The sequence below is a fragment of the Triticum dicoccoides genome, chromosome 1B (assembly GCF_002162155.2).
Source record: "Triticum dicoccoides isolate Atlit2015 ecotype Zavitan chromosome 1B, WEW_v2.0, whole genome shotgun sequence".
Classification (NCBI taxonomy): Eukaryota; Viridiplantae; Streptophyta; class Magnoliopsida; order Poales; family Poaceae; genus Triticum; species Triticum dicoccoides.
In genome coordinates this window covers 392432-409091 of record NC_041381.1, presented here as the reverse complement: position 1 = coordinate 409091, position 16660 = coordinate 392432, and the positions used below count along the sequence as shown (strand labels likewise).

The following is a 16660-nucleotide window of genomic DNA, read 5'->3' as shown; positions in this document are numbered from 1 at the left end:
GGGTCATTTAGCTCAAATAATGAACTAATAGCAAAAATAATGAACTAATAACAAAAAGATTGAACCAAAATTAACCAATTAAAATATTCTGTTATGATCAACTAAAACAAAACGATAATATCCTTCAATAACAAAAAGAATCAACTAAAAAGCTTTTATAAACCTCTAATATTATTGAAACTAAAATTATATAAAATTTATGCAACCAAAATTGTCAAAGTATTTTCTGTTCAAAACATTAAAAGCAAAAAGAATATTCATAAATAATTTTTTTTGTTAGAAACTTTAATAGCAAAAAGAATTATCATAAATAATTTTTGTGTTAGAAACTAAAATAACAAAATCCGTTTTTGAATATAATGATAAAACACAGTAATATTAAATAGCAGGAAAAAGAATCACTCAAAAATCTATTTTTATAGTAAAGTTATTCAAAAACTAGTGATTCACACAAATTTCTAAAAAAATCAAATTTAAACTATTCAAATTGGAAAACAAATGGCACTAACAGAATGTTTATAATTTTTATTACCTAAAAGCAAAAAGAACTAAAAAATAAAGCAGAAAATAAAAGAAAATAAATAATACAAAAAACCTAGATTTTTTTTTAAAATGCCACCTACTGGTCCACAATGGCCTGAATACGGCTACAAACCCAACCATGGGCCAGGATTCAGGCCCGCGGAAGGCCCAGTAGGCCCACAGGCATAGCAGTGTCAGATTAGGGTCGTAAGCCTGCAATGGAGAGGAGCTCGAGAGGGGTGCGGTAGTGGGGCTTATAAATCAATACGCGCCCCTCTCAACTAGCGATGTGGGACTAAAGGTTTTGGCCATGGGCAGCACGAGGCCTTTGGTCCGGGTTGGTGGCACAAACTGGGACTAAACGGGGGCATTGATACCGATTCGTGGCACCAACCGGGACTAAAGGCCTCTATTTCCCGCCCCTTGGGCTGCTGAAAAGAGACCTTTGGTCCCGGTTGGTAACGGTAACAGTGATAGCGATGATTTTGTAGCAAGTGCAATAGTGACAGCAGCCGTAGTAACTTAGCAGGAACAATATGTAGGAAAATCGTAGGCATTGGATCAGTGATTCGTTGGATAATATTCATCATGAGAAATTAATAATCTAGGGAGATTTGGCACTAACTCTAGTTCATAAATATAATGTAGGCATGTATTCCGTAAATAGTCATACGTGCTTATGGAAAGAACTTGCATGACATCTTTTGTCCTACCCTCCGTGGCAGTGAGGTCCTATTGGAAAATAAGAGATATTAAGGCCTCCTTTTAATAGAGAACCGGAACAAAGCATAGCACACAGTGAATACATGAACTCCTCAAACTACGGTCGTCACCGGGAGTGGTCCCGACTATTGTCACTTCGGGGTTGCCAGATCATAAACATGGAGTAGGTGACTATAACTCGCAAGATCGGATCTAGAACATGGATATAATGGTGATAACATAAACGGTTTAGATCTGAAATCATGGCACCCGGGCCCAAAGTGACAAGCATTAAGCATCGCAAACTCATAGCAACATCAATCTCAGAACATAACGGATACTAGGGATTAGGCCCTAACAAAACTAACTCGATTACATGATGAATCTCATCCAACTCCTCACCGACCAGCGAGCCTACGAAGGAATTACTCACTCCCCCTCTCAGGAGCCCCAAACAGACTCCAGATCTAGCCCCCCGATGAAGAACAGGAGACGACGACGGCTCCGCCTCGTGGAACGCGATAATTCTTTCTTCCTGATTTTTTTGAAAAAATAAGATTTTATAGCTTTGGTTTGAGGGTCTGCGGGGCCACCAGGTGGGCACAACCCACCTAGGTGTGCCTGGAGGGGGTTGCGCACCCTGGTGGGTTGTGCCCACCTAGATGCCCCCTCCGGTGGCTTTTGGCTCCAGAAATTCTTCTTTATTGTATAAAAAATCCTCACAAAGTTTCGTTCCATTCCGAGAACTTCTATTTCTGCACAAAAACAACATCATGGTAGTCGGCTAAAAACAACGTCAGTCCTGATTAGTTTCATTCAAATCATGCAAACTAAAGTCCAAAACAAGAGGAAAAGCATTAAGAAAAGTAGATACGACGGAGACGTATCAACTCCCCCAAGCTTAAACCTTTGCTTGTCCACAAGCAATTCAGTTGATAAATTGAAATTGAAAAGGAAAAACTTTTACGAATGCTTTTGCTCTTGTTTCCATAAATAACCTTAAACTGCACCCAGGTGTTCAGCAAAGGTTATAACTAACCATGTCGACAATAACTCTTAAAAATTATATTAACTCGTATTAACGACATAATCAACTAGTGAGTAATAATAAGACATCTCAAACAGCAACACGTTTTCAAAACAATCATGATACAACATGACAATAGTGGTATCGCGCTAGCCCTTTCTGAGACCGCAAAACATAAATGCGGAGCATCCCCAAAGTTCAAGCAATGAATCAGCATGACAACAGTGCTCTCAGGTTCTGGCGCTTATTTGAGAAGGTGATGAGAACATAAAAGTAAATAGATAGTCCGTTCGTAGAGGGAAGCAGTGATTTGCAGAGGTGCCCGAGCTCAAGTTTTTTAAATAGAGGTAAATGAAATTTTGAGATATGCACCCTTCTTGTTTACTTCGCGACCATCAGTTATCAATATCTTCCATGCTAAACAAATTAGTAGCGGTTCCCAAGCGGTAAAGTAAAGATTTTTTGCTCCATAGGAGTTTTTGTTTGATTATTGCTAAATTCCTTTTGCAATTTGGGACTGGGAATCCCTATTACCGCTCTTTTCTCGTGCAACGGTGAGTGAATAAACACCGAACCTGAGAATAACCCGCTTAGCATGGAAGATACCAACTACCTCATATCGCTCTATAAACAATCCAGACACACAAAATGAATATTTATTTGAATGGGTGCCTCCACCGAATGTCTCGGCTCACCTGCATTATTGTAGTACGTACTTTTTTACACCACCGATTTACAACTAGTAGAAATAACAAATGCATGTGATTACTATGTTTTTTTTCTTCTAAAAGAAGGTGAAAATCCCAGGCCTCTGCATCTGCACACAATCATCTTTATTAAATTATTCCACAAAGCTTTGAAAAGAATATACATCAAATAACCCGAAGCCCCACACACGCCTACAAACTCGACAATGGGAAATGACCTCGTACCCCACCATCTAGAACCGGGGTCACCACCGGTCCACCCGCATGACATACCCGGTGCAACAGACACAAAGCGTACATCACATGCACACGCCTCAGATGCCGCCGCCACCATCGAACCGCTGACCCATCTTCAGGAAAGAGGTCCGCATTACACTTGCTAGGCCGGCCGGCCGGCGATGCCGCCACGGCGCCAAACAACGCCACCACCCTGTGCCCGTCCATCCAGACGTATCTATCGCTGAGACTCTGCCGCACCAATGCCGCTGAGACCCGCCGTCATCGATACGGTAGATGCCACGCCGCTCCACCTACAGGCCGCCTCACGCCGACTCCGAACCACTAGCAGCTCCACAACCATAAGCAGTTCTCGGCCGACGCCTTCAAGAAGGAACACAACACACATGTGTCGTCGTTGCTAAAAGCAGTGGAACAGAGGCTTTCACCTGCGCTTATGGAGGAGGTGAGAGCGACAAGATCCAGATCGAGGCCTCCAGGAAGGGGATCGGCGCCGCGGGGCGTCAACTTTGGTGAGACCGCCGCGCCGGCCAGGAGTTTCCCCCAGATCCATGCCCATCCGTCAGATATGTCCAGCCAGCACTGGGAGACGATGATCGTAGTCGGCAGGGACCGGAACTAGCACGAACCGAAGCAGAGCGAGTCGGAGACGACGCTTCCCATGGAACTTCAGCAGGCCAGCAAGGAGCCACCGGCACCACCGCGCCCAGATCGACGGCAGCGCCGGGCCGCTGCATGTCCCCAGCCACCAGAGCCGGGATGATCCCGAGCCGCCGTCGCGTTAGATCCGATGGGCACGCCGCCCGCCCAGCCGCAAAACCACCATGCAGCCACCACATCCTCGTCGCCAGACTGCACCGCCAGCCCGGCCGTGCGCTCCGCTGCCCCGGCGCCCTGCAACAGCACCGCATCCCGGTCTGGCAACCACACCACGCAGCGCCACCCGACGAAAGAGGAAGAAGACCCCGCCGCCGGCCACCACGAGGGACTTTCCCCTGGCGGCTCCGGCCAGCGACGGGGAAGGGGAGATGGCATCGGGGGAGGCCTGTACAGGAGGTGGCGGCGCCACCCGGGCCGCCCGCGGGGGGACGGCGCGGGGGCTAGGGTTGGGAGGCCTTCGCAAACACACTCCCCATTTGCAAATTCTCATATGTCTGCCATTGCAAACACAATCCCCATTTGCAAATTCTCATTTTCATACTGGTCCATGCAACGTCCATTCCATCTACGTACTACATAATACATGAAACAAACAAGCTGCATTCGAAAAGGAAACTACTCGTCGTCATCGGAGATATCCACGACCCCCTTGCCGGAGCCGCCAGCCTCGTGGTCACTGGCGGCAGGGCGAAGCTCCAGCGCCTCCTCCTCATCGTCCTCCTCGTCCAGCACCTCCTTATAAATCAGGTCATTCTGTATTTTTTTTTCCGTTTTAATGGAATCGGCAGAGCTCTTGCCATGCATTGTAAAAAAGAAAAAAAAATCATGTGCTAACGTAAATGTGATCACACTAAAGTCTGTAAATCCTCTAGTGTGCAATCAATGACGAGAGAGAGAGACACTGAGACAGGAGTCAAGGTTGATGGAGTGGGTAGGGTCAAGGTTGAATCGTACAACACCATGAGAAGATGTGATGAGACATGGCCACATGGGCGTCAGCTTTGCAGCACAAGTGGCGCCGCAGTGATAGACCAGAGTCTTTGAACAATTTTGGGAGCATGCATACCACATCAAGTTTCCCCGGCCACTCATGCATACCAGAGTCTTTTATTGGTTTCCCCTCTCGTGCCTTGTGTTTGGCAGAATGCACGCTGGTCCCTCGGTCTCACTTCACGGCGGCAGCCAGCAGTTGTGGCCCGACGACGACCAGCGGGGCTAGCTGGATGCCTGCATGGCGCGCTTCTGCAGGTACACATGTCCTTCGTAGCTGGATGCTTCAGCCTAAATAGATACGTACATTACTCCACGTTTAGGTTTCCATATGGGTATGCATGGATGTGAAGTTGCATTAGTTTGTGGTCTGTCTCGCAAGGTGACTTAGCTAGAGCTTTTCATAAATGTGGCTCAGATACTATGTGTCTCCTTATTTACATTTCGTCTGTTCAACTAAAATTTAAAAAAATAAAAAAATATGCGAGGTACCGAACGGTAACCTTGCACGCATGGCCGCCCTGGCCGGCTGGACCTCCGTCCTCGTTGCCATAGCCGTCGGAGTCGTCGTGCTCCTCCTAGCAGCGGAAGGGCGCGTAGGGGCCGCGGCAAGCCTGATTGGCCAGGGCTTGCCGCTTGCGGTGCAGCCGCTCGGCTTCCTCCGCCGTAGCGCGCAGGGTCGGGGCGGCTGTGAACGCCGCCCCCTCCCCTTGCCCTTGCCGGTGACGAGGGCATGCCGATCTTGACCAGTTGGTCATTGAGGCGGCGCCGGCACTGTGCGGACATCTCCGCAGTGGTCTTGGATCGGTCGATGGCCCAGGCCTCCGCGAGCGCAGGGTCTGCGAGGACCCAGTCCGGCACGACGGCGTGTTGTCGTCGCCACGTCCGAGGTAATGCAGGGCACGCCCATGCGCGTTCGCAAATGGCGGGGGTGGCTCCTTCTTCACGGTGACCAGGCGCCTACGAGGCGGTGATGGCAGCGCCCTCTCCTTGCCCCGCCAGCGGCTGAGCGTGCTTTTGGAAATATGTCCTAGAGGCAATAATAAAATGGTTATTATTATATTTTCTTGTTCATGATAGTTGTCTATTGTTCATGATATAATTGTATTGATCGGAAACCATAATACATGTCTGAATACATAGACCACAACATGTCCCTAGTAAGCCGCTAGTTGACTAGCTCGTTGATCAACAGATGGTCATGGTTTCCTGACTATGGACATTGGGTGTCATTGATAACGGGATCACATCATTAGGAGAATGATGTGATGGACAAGACCCAATCCTAAGCATAGCTCAAGATCGTGTAGTTCGTTTGCTAAACCTTTTCTAAATGTCAAGTATCAGTTTCTTAGACCATGAGATTGTGTAACTCCCGGATACCGTAGGAGTGCTTTGGGTGTACCAAACGTCACAACATAACTGGGTGACTATAAAGGTGCACTACAGGTATCTCCGAAAGTGTCAGTTGGGTTGGCACAAATCGAGACTGGGATTTGTCACTCCGTATGACGGAGAGGCTGGGCCCACTCGGTAATGCATCATCATAATGAGCTCAATGTGACTAAGTGGTTAGTCGCGGGATCATGCATTATGTAACGAGTAAAGTGACTTGCTGGTAACGAGATTGAACGAGGTATTGGGATACCGATGATCGGATCTCGGGCAAGTAACATACCGATTGACAAAGGGAATTGATACGAGGTTACTTGAATCCTCGACATCGTGGTTTTCATCCGATGAGATCATCGTGGAACATGTGGGAGCCAACATGGGTATCCAGATCCCGCTGTTGGTTATTGGCCGGAGAGCTGTCTCGGTCATGTCTGCCTGATTCCCGAACCCGTAGGGTCTACACACTTAAGGTTCGGTGATGCTAGGGTTATTAGGAAGATTTGTATGTGATTAATGAATGTTGTTTGGAGTCCCCGATGAGATCCTGGACGTCACGAGGAGTTCCGGAATGGTCCACAGATGAAGATTTACATATGGGAAGTTGTCATACGGTCACCGGAAATATTCGGGGGCATACCGGTATTGTACCGGGGCCACCGGAGGGGTTCCGGGGGTCCACTGGGAGGGGCAACCTGTCCCGGAGGGCCTTATGGGCTGTAGGAGGAAGGGAACCAGCCCCAAGTGGGCTGGGGCGCCACCCCCCTAGGGCCCATGCGCCTAGGGTTTGGGGGGGGGACCCTAGAGGGGGCGCCCCCTTGGCTTGGGGGGCAAACCCCCTCCCCCTTGGCCGTCGCCCCCCTCTAGAGATCTCATCTAGAGGGGGCCGGCCCCCTTCCCCCTTCTCCCTATAAATAGAAGGGGCCGGCCCTCTAGAGATCTCATCTAGAGGGATGCAACACCACATCCAAGGCGCAGCCCCTCCCCTCCCCAACACCTCTCCTCCTCCGTTAAGAGCTTGGCGAAGCCCTGCCGGAGTACTGCCACTCCATCACCACCACGTCGTCGTGCTGCTGCTGGAGCTCTCTTCCTCAACCTCTCCCTCCTCCTTGCTGGATCAAGGCGCGGGAGACGTCTCCGCTCCATACGTGTGTTGAACGCGGAAGTGCCGTCCGTTCGGCGCTAGGATCATCGGTGATTTGGATCACGACGAGTACGACTCCATCAACCCCGTTCTCTTGAATGCTTCCGCTCACGATCTACAAGGGTATGTAGATGCACTCCTCTCTCTCTCTCTCGCTGCTAGATGACTCCATAGATTGATCTTGGTGATGCGTAGAAAATATTAAATTTCTGCTACGACCCCCTACACGTGCTACGCGGCGACGACACTGGCTCCTCCTTCATGTCCTCCATGTCGCGTTGTCCGACTTGGACGCTGTGGTAGCGCGAGGGGAGGCCGGCTCCTGCTTCACCTCCTGCTTGACGCGGCAGTAAGGCAGCGAGGGCTGCGTCGGACCGTGGTTCCGGAGGGACCGCTCGAGTAGGAACTCCAGCCGTCGCTGGAACTCCTCGTCTGTCGCCGCCTCCTCGTCAAGGAGGGGCGACTGTTGTTGCTCCTCATTGTTCGAGGGTAGCACCATGTAACACCTTGTAATTAAACTATAGTGAATTCCCCCTAAATATGCCAAGTCATCATGTTTTGCCAGCTTAATTGCCAGTTGTCCCAAAATTAGATTTCAATTTTAATTAAATTGCAAGTAAAAAACTATATCTTCAAACCCTGAAACGAAAATGTTGGTAATATTGAAAATAATCGCTAAGTAATTATGTTAAGGAAAACAACATCACCTTAGCAAAATGACCCTGACAACATTTAAACAGGGCCCATAGCAACTATTTAAGACCATTAAATATAAACACAAATTTATATGTTTGAAAATGGTCCCAAAATTTGTGAACAATTTCAAAATAATGTGTGTGGATTACCCCCGGGCGAGAAAAAACGGGCGGGAAAACAATGTTTTCGGATCCGAAATTGCGGGGCCCGTAACCCTACTAGACGGCCTTATTTGGCCCTGATTTTTCCCGGATGAATCCAAATTCCCAAAGTCTATATAGTTGTAAGAAGTCATCCCTAAATGCAAAAACGTCTAGATCCCGAGAATCACAAGTCCGGGGGAACCCCATCTTTTCGAGAGCTCTCCAACGCCACCTCGAATGCCTCCATCGGAGCCCGTATGCGTCGGCTACGCCCCTCGCAAAAAGCAACCGACCCATGAAATCCCCGGGCCAAAATGTCAACCACGGGCACCGGGCAAGTACGCCCGCGCCGGAATTTGGGCGGGAAAATGAGGGCACGCTAACCGGGGCCGCGTGAGGCCCAAGTTTGGATCGGAAAGTCCCCAAATCTTCGGCCCAATGTGGTGGACCCCCGAGCACGGGAGGGAAGAATACTCGGTCAACCGGTAGAGCAAAGGACGTCGGGACGGCGCGTGGGATCCCGTGCATGCAAACAGTGGTGCGCATGGATGCGTCGGTAGCCGTGCCACAAGATATTTTTTCAAAATTCCTCGAAAGCGTCCCAAACCTCACGGAGAGGTCGAGGCTACGTTTGCGAATTCTCTCGCAAAGAAGGGGACCCTTCCGAAGCTTCGTAGGCCCGTGTGGACCGTTCTCCGTCCCGCGTGACGAGCGGGTATTTCACTGTTTGGCAAGACGCAGCACGCGGCCTTGGTCCCAGTCGTCCTGGCGTCCGCTTCCACGGTCCTCGACTCTCCGTGAACTTTACAATGGATCCGGAATCGGCGCGATCGGAGACTGTATGCCCGAGCCGCGGGGTCCCGCCCGAGGCGATCTTCCGTCCGAGGCCATGATCGCATGCGTGCAGTCATCCGCAACCAAAGTTTTTAAAAAAAAGAAAATAAAACACTTATTTTAGGATGAAGGGAGTACTACATGTCTAAATGTGTTCACAGGATCACTTGCAAAATTCCTTCAGCACAACATATATTGTTAGCACGTGCAAATGGCTTTGATTTGACCGTCCATTCATTTAACCCCCTCCCATAAAGAGGATTTCGTTTATTTGAAGGAAAAAGAAATAGGAAAGTCACTCGAAAACCATTCGTTCGTTCAAGGAACTAACTAATGCAACAACTATCTGCCCTGCTTATGTTTACAAAAAATCAGATTCAAAAGTCCGATTGAACCAAACGTTACATATTAGATCAGATTGAGCGCAAATGAATTTACTTGCTGCTGACAGGTTCAAGCCGTGTTACCAAGCAACAAACACGTCACACATTACCAAATCATGAGTTTAGCGCCCACCAGATAGTAGCACGGGAATCATCCACGAAAGCAGCGGGTTTTTTTTTTGTTTTTTGAACCAACTGTCTTACGATGCCCCTTGTAACTGATTGATGCAAAGACCATCAGACATCCTCCAGTGCCTTCCTGTCCTGAAACATCAATGAGTAGCAAATGGATGAAGATACATAAGCAGAGGTAGTAGCAGATCAAAAATATTAGGGACATATTGTTACAGATTAAAAAAAATGGAGGAACAATGGCGATCGGGGCTACAGTCTTACATGCCAAGCGCATAATTTCTTTAAGACGAACATGCTCCAGCTTTCGACAATTTGGATGTCCAACTGTTCCACAAGACTTTATGAACTCATCATTGCAGTAATTAAGATAAAAATATTCAAGAGACCTGGGCAATGTAGGAAGCGACCAGATATTCCAACAAGTAGATATAGTGAGTGCCTTCAGCGATGTGAGTTGTTCCATATTGCTGGGTAATGTGTCCCAGCGGCAATTCTGAAGCACTAGCCGACAAAGATGAGGGAAAGCCTCAAGTTCAGGACCAGGTCCCAATTGACTCCACTTATATAAGTGAAGATTTTGCAGGTCCGTCGGGCCACTGTTCTGCTGATCCACCATCCATTCTGGGTACCTCGAACCTTTGTAGCCCTCGATCATCAGTGTTTCAAGTTTCGCAGGAGGGCACAGGCCCTCAAGTACCTCTGCTTCAACTTCTGGACTGCACCTTGTATCATCATCATAATCCCATTCCAACATCAGTTCTGTGATCCGTTCCTTGGCACCTAGATTGGCTTCAAGAGCTTCCTCCTTGCCTTTGACATTTTCAAGGCCATTGATTACCAGATTGCCACGAAGGTCGTTTAGGTCTCTCAGTTGCTTTATCTCATAACCCTGTACATTCCTTACTGTGAATGTGTTGCATGGTAATGCTTGGAGTGAGATCAACCTTCCTATGTTAGGACATTTCACACTCTTGCACATTATGTACCGCAGGTTGGTAAGGTTATCAGTAGTAAATTCAGAAGTTTGGCTATGATGACCAAAATCTAGCAGCTGAATATGGTGAAGTTCAGCTAGCGCACTTGGTAAAATTACAGTGCATTTGAATGTCCTGAAAGCAAGATAGCATAGGTGCTTTAACTGGCTAATGGATTCTGGGATCGAGAACTTACTGGGTCGTGTGATTGGATGATGCTCCCGGCTGAAAGCAACAGCGAGTTCCCGCAATTTCGGCAGGCTATTGCATATACTCTCAATGACTTTTTCCTCCACTGGTGTATCCTTTTCAACCACATAAATAATTAGAGTGCGTAAATTTTCCAATGCAAGGATCTTCTTCGCAATCAATTCTCCGTCATAATTTTGAACAAAAAGGTGGCGAACATCTCGGGGAACATCTCCTTTCCAGACTATTCCTCACTAACTCTTGAACATAGCCCTCAGCTCCATCTTCCATGTCCTCTGTTGCACAATTAGTCTTTATAAACCCTTGCGCTATCCACAGGTGAACTAACTCGTCCTTATTTAACTTGGACCTTTTGGGAAAAATACTGCAGTATTTGACGCATCGCTTGATGTCTGGATTAAGCTGTTGATAGCTCAACCAAATAGCATGCATGATGTCATTCTTCAACATGCCCGGATTAAGCCGCTGACAATTACATGAATTATTATGTTAGCAATTTAGACCAACAATACAGTGTCATTTGTAATGCGCGTACATATGATACGGTATATTTTTCCGCACAATTTAAATATATAATATAATTTTAAATGCTTACATGATATGTATGTAAAATATGGGTGCAGCCAAATGGCTCCCAAGAACATGCATCTGGACGAATAGACAGTTCAAAAAAGAATCTTTTTTACATATGTACAAATTTGTGCTCGTTGTGTGATTGCGAAACATTCATGAAAATTCAAACTATTTTGCACCTAAAAGAAAAAAAAACAATGCTTAAAACAAACAAAAAAGTTAAGCCCTAAAACTGTTTTTTGTACACAAGGTGCAACATTTATTTTTCTTCCATGAAAATTTACAGGCTCACAAAACACATGAATTATTTTATTTATTTGAAAAGTTGTTTCATTTCTCCAGAAAGCCTGTGCTCTGAGGTGCAACTTCAAATTAACCACATAAATATAAATTATTGTGCATGAACAAATGAAAATAAAATCTGTCCTATTATTTAAGGTATGTACAGAACATATGGGAGCCATCTTGTGAATGTGTGGTACGGAAAAGAGAGAAACCAAGAAAAAGAATCATTTTTGAAACATTCCTATTTTACAAGTACTTGTGCAAAAAAAATGTTTAAGTTGTCAAATGTACTCTTAATCAATGAACGGCTCAAATTAAATATTTCTCTTAGCTTATAGGAGGTACAGAACGCATCAAGTGCACCAGCCGAATTTATGCACCGGATGCACCTGTGTTTTTTGGGACATTGGATGAAAAGGCGGTGTGCAATATTTGGGAACTAGTTGGGCTGTAGAGTATTTTATTGAAATCAACCAACACTCTAGCTCTTTTGGTCTTTGGCTGCTACTATTCTTGGAAAGCAAGGTTATGTTTTTACCAATATCAACCTGCAGTCGATCTCATTTCGGAAAAACAACCCGGTGGTTTATCTCATGTTGAACTTTATGAAACTTAGTTTCATATCCAGAATTTTCATGAAACTTTGTTTGGTATCCAAAATTTGGTTCCATGGTAAAAGCCCAACAAGCTGAAGGGTGGGGTTGATTTTAATGCAATACAAGGTTTATTCTGTAAATATGTTAGCGGTCAATAGATCTTTGCCATCACTTCTCCGTCCGACGGTTGTAGAGGCATGGGTGCATATCCGTTCCACAGATTCGCCCAGTGCACTAAATATGTTATGGTAGGAGCAAAGTTGGAGTCTTCAAAAAGCTTGAAACATAAATATGTTCAACATTTGATTGTTTCAAATATCTCTCCATGAAAAACACATAGGTTCAAATGAATCGTGAAACCAACACTGGAATATAGCTAGAGAGGTTTCAGAGGAAGTTTTCTAGGATGTCGTCTATTTACCAAAGGATGCAGTGTTATATTTTATATTATTAATAACAATCATGCAAATTTAACAACACTATTTTTGTTTGCATGATAAAAATATTCTTTCAAATGTTAACAATCATGAAGGGATAATAGATATGTTTAGCTGCTATTTTTGTTTGCATGATACAAATATTCTTTCAAATGTTAACTATTTTCGTAACCATATATATAATTTATCATATATCAATAATTACTGATATGTTTAGCTGCGAACCCACCTCAGAGCTTGTCTCTCCTGAAGCATTAGGCATATCTTTATGGAGTTCATTTGAAGCATTTTTCACCTGTTCAAATAACCAATTAAGTAAACTTCCCCTCATCTGCTAGCTCGAAGCAACAAAATTGCAAATGGAGATGTAGACAAGCTCCCAAGATAAGTTTTGTGGGAGGGATGTCGTGGATAACCCGGGAGAGATCTTTCCTTCTGTGAAGTAATCATGCTAGTTTTGATACATATGTCCATAATTTCTCTTTCATCAAGTCTACTGATTATATGTTTTGTATCCGGTCTATTCGCCGGGTTGAAGTCGGTCCACTCTAGTCCTATCTCAGCACATACTCGTACCTGTTCCACCTGTACGTCACTCTGTGATATGTCCAACATCTTACTCCAACTTTCGACTACCTACATATTGAGTTTCTGAGTTGTGAAAAGAAGCACCATATTTTCAATGTGAAATTAAAGTATGTCGTCTACATACTAGCCTCATACATGATGTCTACGGCTTAAGCAAAACCACATATATTAAGACTTCAAACTAACAATAAAAAATTTCCAAGAACTTAACTAGGGTCCGCCCCTTGTTTCATCTCACATATCAGAGGAAAATATGTATAAATTCAAATAATAATAAATATGCACCCAAGTTTAGGTTGGCGATAACTTAGACAAGGGTGGTGAGATTGTATAGCCACTCTCCCACATAAGTAAGCTGGATTTTATTCCTTCTCATATATATGGCCATGTGAGTTTGCATTATCTCATTCATCAAAACGAATAGGGGCATGCTCATTTCTCTGTAAGGGAAAGGCTATGCACAATAGACCCAAAGTGGTCAGACCCTTCCCCGGACCCTGCGCAAGCGGGGGCTAAATGCACCGGGCTGTCCTTTTTTGTAAATCGCGATGATGTCCTGATGCTCGGACAGTCAAAAACAAATGTTGCTTGATCCATGTGTACCCAATTTTTCATTTCCTCCTTTCAATGTGTTACCAAAATTATACTCCTTATTAGGCAACAGGAAAAAGGAAAGGTAGATTCAGTCATTGACAATTTAATTCTTACCAATCAAGTATTGAACAATGTTTTTCAAAATACTCCATGTTGCACTAAATTTTTCAGCTAAAATCATGATTTCAATCTGGTTCAACGTAAAATCTGTAGGATTTTCAAATGCTAAATATTGGCGCAACATGACAATGCTTCAGATGTTATTCTACCACACTTTAGTGTGGCAAAGTTCTATGTGTGTTCCATATCAGAGGTTCAAATCCTAGTTTTCATATTTATAATGTTGTAGAATCTCTAAGTGTTTTAGCTAAAATGTAGAGTCTGTGCTGGATTTGTTGCTAGAATTGGCATAGAGTGATAATATGCTGCATCTTAAAAGAGAAGGTTTGAACGTACAACTTTTATTTTCAAAAGAAGACCTAATTTGTGCTTACCTTGTCAACATCATGATACCCCTTCTTTCCGGTGAGTATCTCTATGATTATTACTCCGAGACTATAGATATCAAGCCGGTACGAATGGCGGTATCTGATTTCAGTACGGTCAAAAAATTCTGGTGCCGTATATCCACTGCATAATTGTATATCCATGTGATTGGTTAATCAGCAAGGTAATGCATGTGTTAGTACAAGTCATAGCATCATTTTTTTTTAATTTTCAATAGGATTAGCAAACTTACATCGTTCCTCCTTTCCTTGTAAGATCTCGGCTTTGCATTTCTTTAAAGCACCTTGATAGACCGAAATCAGCAATTTTTGGTACCATATTAGCATCCAATAATATATTTGCGGGCTTTAAATCTAAGTGGACAATATTATTCTGATGAAGATGGTGTAACCCCTGACAAATTCCTGTGATAATTTGAAAACGGTCTCTCCACTGAAGTCTGTGAGTTGTATCTACGAAAGGGAAAGGATAAAGGAAGTTTCCTATTATTTGACATACTTCAAAACTTTAATATTGGAAAGTATAGATAGTATACGACACGGTGAAAACTATATATGGGATACTGAAGCATATGATCTTTAACAATGAAAATAAAGGTTAAGAAAAACTCTGCGCGCCACATGATCCCATACCAGTGATGTACTCATAACGGCTCCCATGAGGAAGATACTCGAAGCAGAGCAACCTTTGGTGTACGTCAGCCATGATGAATTTTTCATTGCACCTTTCCATACTCCCTTGTCTGTCAGCACAGTATCCCAGAAACCGTACTATATTTTTGTGTTTCACCATCATGAGACATTCAACTTCTTGGTGGAATTCCTTTTCATCCATAAGCGTATTGGTCAACCTCTTCACGGCCACAGTGGTACTCACAAGCTTTTCCTACAGTGAGAATATGCCTTGTCAGCAACAACTTCAGTTTGCAGATTAAGTTTGATCAAGACTGGGGCAGCTACTGTACCTTATAAACCACCGCAAACCCACCACTCCCAATTTCCTGCTCCGCAGAGAAACCATTTGTGATTTTTTCCAGAAGTGACAGAGGCAGGGGCTTGGGCTCTGCCGTTTCATTACGTAGCATGCACTCCAGGTCCCTTGGTGTGAAGGTAGATCGGCGATGCATTTGCAATTAAACGCCAAGGTACTCCTGAAACAAGAGCAAGCGCATTATTCGTGATTGCCCTGATCCATTGATTGTTTTTTCTTGTATAATTACGAAATCACAACGATCTTGCACTCTTCTGTTTCTGAAATAGAAAAAGTCAACGAACTGTTTGCTTGACAGTATAATAGCTTCTTTGCTCTCTTGTGTAAGGTAGGTGAGGTCTTTCAATCTATCTATACAAAAATTGTCAAATCTTACGCCCGCCAATCACCTCCCTAAGGTGATTAGTAGAAGAAGCACACAAATCACCTCTGATGCAGCTAGCTTCAACTAAGAGGAGTACCTGTTCCTTTGGTTTTCTGTTTCTTTAATCTACTAGTCAGCACTGTACACTCTGTAGAGTTTTCTCATACTCCCTCCATTCCACAATGTAGTGCCTATAGATTTTTATGAAAGTCAAACTTTGCCAACTTTGACCAAGTATATAGAGAAAACTGTCTACATCTACAATATCAAACATGCACATTCTGAAAATATAACTCACGGTGTATCCAATGATGTGCATTTGGTATTCTAGATGTACCTACTTTTCTCTATAGATATGGTCACAGTTTGTAATGTTTGACTTTTGCAAAAATCTATAAGCACTACATTATGGAACGGAGGGAGTACTAGTTTCTAGAGTTCTCTGTAACCTTATTTTGTAAGTCTCCCCTAGTGACTAGAGGGGAGAACAGAGTAGTAGATGAACTACTTTCCCCTTGTAATGGAAAATACCAGAGGTTCAGTTAGTAGCAATCCAGCCAGCTTCCCCGAGATTTGCTCGTGTGCCTCTTTGTCTTCTGATCTACAACCCGATTCTACTCACCCCCCTGCATCAACCTCCCTAAGGTGATTAAGCGACCCTTTTTTTTTTGCGGCTAAGTGATTGAGCGACCCAACTAGAGCAAATTAATTCTGGAGATTCTGCTTGCAAGGAAATTTTGGTAATTACCTGTAAGTCAAGGCGAGAGCTTGAGATGATTTCGTCTACAATAGGACGACGACCAATCAATCAAGCGGTCAACCAAGCCCTCCCGCGTCTTACCGCCGAAGCAATCAATCAAGCACGCCTGGAACCCGACGCGACCTAACTAACTGACTGGGTAACCAACCAACTGAGCGCAACGGCGATTCAAGCGGCGCCCAGGGTGGTCTGGGTGAGGGAGAGCAGACC

The 16660-nt window shown here is 44.7% G+C and overlaps 1 pseudogene; it reads right to left on the bottom strand.

The window, feature by feature from the left end:
• Nucleotides 1-9619: 9619 nt before the first annotated feature.
• Nucleotides 9620-15462, bottom strand: LOC119298672 (annotated as a pseudogene).
• Between the last annotated feature and the right edge of the window lie 1198 nt (nucleotides 15463-16660).